The following is an 8,040-nucleotide window of genomic DNA, read 5'->3' on the forward strand; positions in this document are numbered from 1 at the left end:
TGCAGACAGGCTTTCAAGGCTCTTTGTATCTGAGGACATAAAACATCACAAGAAACAGGCTTCATTACACTCATATTAGACAGCACTGAATATTATGTTGCTATCATCTCTGTCCTCAGTTTCTCTTTCTATGGACTAGAACTACACAAAAGTACCTGCCCTATCCAGAATAGCCTACTCTCTCCCTTCTTAGAGAGCTGGAGCTGCTATCCTTTCACCCTCTTCCATGGCTGTTAGCTAGCTACCTACAAATGCATTTGGAGTTGTGTTGTAATTTACAATGATAAATACATCAAGATAGCTAGCAAAGAGATATTTTATTAACTTAGCTATCAATACAGTATGTAAAGTTGGCTAGCTAGCTACGTTAGAAGCTCATTTGAGTTAGCCTGCACTGTAGCTAGCTAGCTAATGATACATTGTTTTTTTTACATTTTCAAAATGTATTTACTTACTTGAATAGGTTCCCTCAGCCGTGTGGATGATTGGAGACAGAGCAACAAAGTTTGTTTGTCACCAAAGCGGTTTAGAGCATATTACTATTTACTTGTGAATAAATTCATTAAACAGAGAATGGATTAAACTATTTACCTATTTAATAACCAGACCTTCATACAAATGTGCTATGCTGTATTCTTGACGCACAATCGAACGTGCTGCTATATGCTGCCAGCACACCCACAAGCGAGCCACTTTGGGCTGCCGGAGTGGCACAAGGCAATTAAAGGCGTACTGATGTACACAAGCCTGAAGAACTGTTAAATTATGAGTGTGCTATCTTACGAGTGTGAATATACTTTAAAGTTTGCATGTTTCTGCCTAGAGGTGCTTTACATGCCAGGCTTACGTCCTGTGTTTTTATACATATTCTGGTCCTGGTGCTGATTCATTGTGTGTACTCTCTAGGCCATAGTCCTAGCCGGTGGGTGGATTGGGGGATACTGGTGACTCTTATTGAAATGTATTGGTCTTGTAATAAACACTGGCACTTTTGTTAACTCTGTCAGTTATTTGTGTTTAACTTGTACAGTTCATATATACTTCAGAGGGGCAGGTAGCCTAAATACATGCACGCACGCACGCACACACAGGCAAAGAGTGTCAGCTTGCAGGCAGACACTGGAATACATTTCAGAGTGACAGTGAGGGCTTTACATAGGTGATTTGTTGCGTGTTTTTGTGAGACTCGAAAAAATGCCTGGAATGTAAAATAACGTTATTAACCGGTTCCATGCATTTAAAATAATGGTTCTATTCCGGAATAGTATGGATCACTTTCGTTCCTGTTTCTGTTCTGTTCCCTGAACTGGTTCTAACTCCTGGTTTAAATTGCACTTTGGGATGGTGCTGAAAAAAGTTAGTCTTGAGCATAGCAGACTCAATTCCGCGATGGAGCTAGCTAACATTGGCCAGAAAGTTGAAGTCAAGAGAGAGGGAGTGCTCCATTAGTCAATTTATAATAGTAGTGATTGATTTAATAGTAGAATACAACTCCCTTAATGTACTGAACTCATGATGAATCTCCTCTTTCCTTTCCATCTTGCTCCAGAGGGATGGATGACTGATTTTTATACTCCAGTTGAAAATGTGATTATTTTAGAGCAATATGACTTGTATTAACACAATTTCACAATGTTTTCTGAAAGAAACATATGTCTTAACCATTTACTATCGATCATTTATATAGTTCAGATTAAATAATTTGGTGTGATGAACCAATAACAAAGGGAGTAATGCAGAGAACAAGGTAAAGCCAATTCAGCAGTAGTATTTCGATTTCCATTATGGAGACACCTATTCTGCGAAAAAAAATGTTGGGCTTGTTTTCAGGCCATGTGAGCTGGTTTTGAGTGGTCATTGGGTTAGAATTTTCGCTGTACCTGGCAACCCTGTCAATGGCGCTGCCGCTCCTCTATCTCTGAGTCAACATGTTACGGAAAGTAAGACAAATATGCGCGGCACTTCAATAACGGACCCTCGTGAATGCGCAGTTTACTGTCATCCAGATCAGCTGAACTACCATGCCAGTTTTGTTGCTTGTCATCAGCCCCAAGTTTGTCGTGCATGAGCAACTGAAATAACTTGTCAAACCAGCTAACTGAGTATTATTAGCTAGTTGTTAGCTAGCTACATTGATTAGTAACGTTAAGCAAAAACAACAAATGAGTAACCAGCCATTGCGCTCAAACGGGTAATGTTGCTAGCTAGCTAGCTGTTGCAAAATTTTGTTCAAACTCTAGCTAGTTAACACACTGGTCTTATAAAGTGGAAAGGGTCCTCTATTTGCTCTTAGCGAACTATACTAATACGTCTGCTCTGTATGTGTGAGATATAACGTTAGTGCAGAGGAGGCTGGTGGGAGGAGATATAGGATGACAGGCTCAAAAATGCTAAGTTCCATGACATATCTAAAGTTAACTAGCTGGTTTGACATTGTCGGTGAGAGCTGACAAGTGTATAACGCAGAAGAAGCTGGTTTTAGGGGCTATAGGAGGACATACTCGTTGTAATGGCTGGAATGAAGTACATGGAATGGAGTCAAACATGTAGTTTCCACGTTTGATGTGCTTGATACCATTCCATTCCAGCCATTTCAATAAGCCCGTCCTCATATAGCTCTTTCCACCAGCCTCCTCTGCGTTAGTTATACACTTGTCAGCTCTCACCAACAATGTCAAACCGCCTAGCTAGTTAACAGTACACTTAGTGCAACCAATGACAGTAGTGAGGGGTGTGTCATAGTTATTAGAGTGATAATGAAAGAAATGAAACATCTCAGTGATAAAGAGGATCATTTTAATAGGTTCTTGTATATCATAGTATGAGTTATGACGTAGGCTAAACATTCTTTATTCATCCAGTTTCTCCTTGACAGATCAAGCATTTGATGGCCTTCATTGAACAGGAAGCCAATGAGGAAGCAGAAGAAATTGATGCAAAGGTAATAGACTGCCTCCATATCTTGCTGGCAAGTTTGGTAAAGGTACTGTACAGAGTACTGGTATTACAAATAAATAGTCACACACTCAAAATACAAACTCCCAATAGTTTAGTGGTAAACCCCCAACGTTTCGGCATCACTGTACCTTCTTCAGGGTAATGCAATGACTGCTTGAACCAGGTTATGTAGACAAACAGTGCAACCAGTGAGAATAATGAGGGTGTTTCTTAGTTATTAGATTGGTGATAAAGACAAATTAAACTGTTAAAAGGCAGTTTACAGCATGTTGAATATATTAGGCTATTGTTATCATATTGCAACAATTAAATATTGTACATAGTATTAGCATCAACATACATTATTTCATTGCATACACATATTTCATTGTTTTTATGTAATCTTTGTTACTTGTAATATTTTGGTTCAACCGCACAATAAGCATCATCAACAAAGGGAACATCTTGGCAGCACGCTGATAAACTGTAGAAAAAAATATGTTGATTTAGCAGAATTGTTCATAAAAACGGCCTGATGTCAGTCAATGTTCAGACCACTAGGGGTCAGTGTTTTTAGGTAGGTGATCAATTACTGGGAGCTTGTATGTGGGCTATTTATTTTTTTATAGCCTACAGTTATCTGCCGTTAGTCCGCACCTCTACCAACTTGCGCCAGCTCATGCTTTTTTATTAGGCTGTACATACAGAGTATTAACAGATGTATGTCTGCTCCTGCAGACAGAAGTGGAGTTTAACATTGAGGAGGGCTGTTTGGAGCTCAAGATCATGGAGTATTATGAGAAAAAAGACAATTCAGATCGACCAGCAGAAGAACATGTGTGTTTACTTCTCCATTCGGCCAGCAGTTGGAGTGAATTCTAAAATTCTAAAAAGCCGAATGGGAAATAGATCCGTGCTATTGGGCTCCTTGGGACGCCCTTAACCCGTTAAAATGTTAAAAAGGTCAAGGTAAAGCATGAAATACATTGACAATCTCCCTGACATCTCTACTTATCAAAGTGAGAAACCGTTCATTATTTGCTAGAAAAAGTCGTGCCGACCCGGTGGCTACGAACCTATGGTTTCAATTTAGAATCGCAAAGCAAAGGGATTTCGGCAGGCAAGAAAGTGGCCTTGCCGAACCCACCTTCTAATTTCCTTAATTGTGTCACTAGAGTCAAATACTTTCTGTGGCACACATCAGAGTCAAATACTTTCCATAGAACAAACTTCACGTCAGGATAGGCAACCGAAATTAATGTATGTGTGCTAAATTAAACATCGAGGAGGGAGTAAAATGTAGGCAAGCAATAAACATTTCAGAACAACTACTAGTCGAGTAAGACATGGGAGAGATTACTTTTGGCTAAGAAATTTATTTGTAGACTAATACACTTGAAACTAGTGCCTCCCCCGCGATCAAACCGCCATAAAGAATAAAATAAAACGTAGCCTAACGTGATAATTGACAGCTGCCTTAAAGGACACAAATTTGAAGAAGAAAAACTTTCTGCTACTAAGATCGGTGAAATGTAGGCTAATCTGACAACGTAATGAAGAATTGAGTGTGTGCGCGTTCACGCGAAGGGGGGGGGGGGGGATTCTGGCACAACACCGGCACTGTTCAGAGGTGCTAAATGCTGTCGGGCAGGCAAACGTCTGACAATCCTACGGGTGTGTTTGAGCTTTAAGGGTGATGGTAAGAACGTCCCAATGATCCCTGGTCGCACACACCATAGGAAATACTCTTCTTTATGATGTGATCGTCTCTGAAGACGGATCCCAATTCAAACGGATAGTGCGACATTTTGGCAATCTCTACTTCTACTTACCCAGAGTCAGATGAACCCATTGATAACAGGAAAAACGGTTCGTTACTAGAATGTGTTACTTTCGGTACTTCTGTCAAATGTCTCACAGCGTCAACTGATTGAGAGAGGATCAAGTCTGTCTATCACAGCAGCCGATGTCCCCATATAGCGCGAGCGCACCTTGCCTGCTCCATTTACTCTAGCTTTGTCCTAATGAACCACTGCATTCATTGGGAGTCTGGGCTGCATCTTCACCGTTTATGCTGCACTGAAGTTAACACACTTCAATAATGCAACAAAGCATGTAGAATTGTTTAAACTGTTAATTACTGTTCACAAAACGATTTCTATTACAGACTAGAACACTTTACTCTGCAGGAAGATACGGTAGCCAGTGGTGTAAAGTAGTTAAGTAAAAATACTTCAAAGTACTACTTAAGTTTTTTTTTTTAGGTATCTGCACTTTATTTTACTAGTTTTATTTCACTACATTCCTAAAGAAAATATTGTACTTTTTACTCCATACATTTTCCCTGACAACCAAAAGTACTCATTACATTTTGAATGCTTAGCAGCACAGGAAAATGGTCAAATTCATGCACTTATCAAGATGACACTTGGTCATCCCTACTGCCTCTGGGCTGGCGGACTCACTAAACACAAGTGCATCTTTTGCGTTGGAGTGTGCCCATGGCTATCTGTACATTTTAAAAACAAGAAAATGGTGCCAGCTTTGCTTAATATAAGGATTTGTAATTATTTATACTTTTACTTTTGATACTTAAGTACATTTTAGCAATTACATTTACTTTTGATACTTAAGTATATTTAAAACCAAATACTTTTAGACTTTTACTCAAATAGTATTTTACAGGGTGACTTTCACTTTTACTTGAGTAACTTTCTATTAAGGTATCTATACTTTTACTCAAGTATGACAATTGAGTACTTTTCCCACCACTGCCGGAAGCCTACAAAGCTAAAAGTTAACTTTCTTTGCTAGCTTACAGCTGAAGCTAACATCAATTCACTACCCTAGTACTTTGTTTGTGATAATATAACAAACCATAACGCTAAAATATTTCTGATTTCAAGGCTGATTGTTACCAGAAACATTATTCATTCACTTTGTCTCCCCCGCCTCACACCTCCAGTCAAGATCATATTTGCTTGAGCCTCGACATCATGGGTCTTAGAGACTTGAAAAAAACTATTTTTCTTCTTCTATGCAAATGTTGAACAGTATAATAAAATAAGTCCCAAATGGAAGGGAAAGATCGTTTTTTAAATCTGCCTCCTGTGTCTGCATCTGGGTCTCGCCTTGTGCCGTGATAGATTGCAAGTTGGCCAATAATACCGAGGGTAGTGGGGGTTTACCTACTCGTTGCGAATTCTTACAAGACACTCCGCCCTCCTGCATTTTTTTTCCTCTGTCTTTTCTTCACGCTAATGACAGGGATTTGGGCCTTGTCTTGACAAAGTAGTATATCCTTCACGTCGGACCCATTAAAGAAACATGATTTGTCCAGTTCGAGGTGAGTAATTGCTGTTCTGATGTCCAGAAGCTATTTCCGGTCATAAGAGACGGTAGCAGCAATATTATGTACAAAATGAGTTACAAACAATGTGAAAAAACTAATTAAATAGCACAGTTGGTTAGGAGCCGGTAAAATGGCAGCCCTCCCCTACGGTGCCATTATTATGTTATTGGATTGTGTATTTGTGCCATTCAGAGAGTGAATGGGCAAGACAAAAGATTTGAGTGCCTTTGAACGGGATATGGTGGTAGGTGCCAGGCGCACCGGTTTAAGTTCATGAAGAACTGCAACGATGCTGGGTTTTTAACTCATCAAGAATGGTCCACCACCCAAAAGACACAGCCAACTTGACACAACTATGGGAAGCATTGGAGTTATATTGTTAGGGATACTTAGTTGAGAGTCACCTCTATTTTTTGGCTTCTGTTCACTTTTTCATGATAGATTGCAGCTTGTTTTAGCTCTGGAGGCATTGAGGTTGTGGCCTTCACCGTGTGCTGCTACTTTAAGAGTGCAATAGCAGTAAGGAAGGAGGAAATAAAGACAGCTCTTTCAGCTCTCTGGGAGAGAGCTCTTGGTTGGCGTAACAGTTTGATTGCGTGTGCTATGCTGCAGAAGTCCTTGTTTATTTTCAGCGTGTTTAGTTTATAAAGTGTTTAACTCAATCATCGTGTGACCGCTCTAGGTTGTGGTTGTTATCCTTTGGGACCTTACCGGATATGGATCGCATGGATTAGTAGCAACATTGTTGCGGAGCTTTGACATACAAGCCAACAAAACATCAGACGGTCAGACAGTACAACTGGAAGCCTGAAGTCAACAGCTAAGATCTCTCTTTCTCTTCCCTCTATCATTCCAGTGCTTTACACTGCAACAGACTTTCTATTTTCAAATGCACTTCCCGTTGATGTTCCTTAGCGCCGGGCTATTATTGCCCTGCTAGAACTATTTGGGTTGACATTTTAGTTAAAAGGGAGGTTGCTGTGCAAGTATGTATTGTTATTTGAACTGTATTGAGGTGGGGTGTACTAATGACATGTGGCCGAGAAGATTGTGGACATTTTTAAGGCCTTTGTTTTGTCAATGAACACCCCCCACATTCATACCCTCTGCACTCCTCCACTGGAAGGTAATACAGATTATTGCAAATCCTCTGTTGATGACTAGGTTGTTTCTTGTAAATTGTTTCTATGAAGTTGCCGTTCAATTGCTCTGCCATTATTATTATTATTGTATGAGGTGTTCTTGGTGGGGTTTCCCCTGTGCTGTGACGTGGGTTTATATGGTGTCTTCCCTTTTCTCTCCACTGGCTATCTGGCAAACAGGCTACACTCTAGGCAGTGACTTCTGCTGATGTGTGTGGGTCTGGTAGTGGTACTCTCTCTATCCTACTCTTTTCCTTTCGGCAGGGTTAATACCTGCCTGGTGCCCGAACAAAACCTTAATCTTTACCCCTCTAATAAATACCGCTACAAGATGTACAACGATAATGGAAAGATCAAGGTAGGCCTGACCTCTTGCCATAGCAGGTACTTTATTTACCTATCATGCAGATTAGGGGTTAGAAATCACAGTACAAATACCCCAAGCACTAACCCGAGTATGTCTCGGGTACAACTCCAGCTGGATGGGGTCGATTTTGAAATTAAGTGATCAAGCTGATCTTAACTACCTGAATATGCTTTTGTGAGATCTGTTGATGACTACTCTGTGTCGTGAGCAGTACCAGGAGAGATGAGGTATTCACTGGGTCC

This window comes from Salmo trutta, chromosome 17 (genome assembly GCF_901001165.1).
Source record: "Salmo trutta chromosome 17, fSalTru1.1, whole genome shotgun sequence".
Lineage (NCBI taxonomy): Eukaryota > Metazoa > Chordata > Actinopteri > Salmoniformes > Salmonidae > Salmo > Salmo trutta.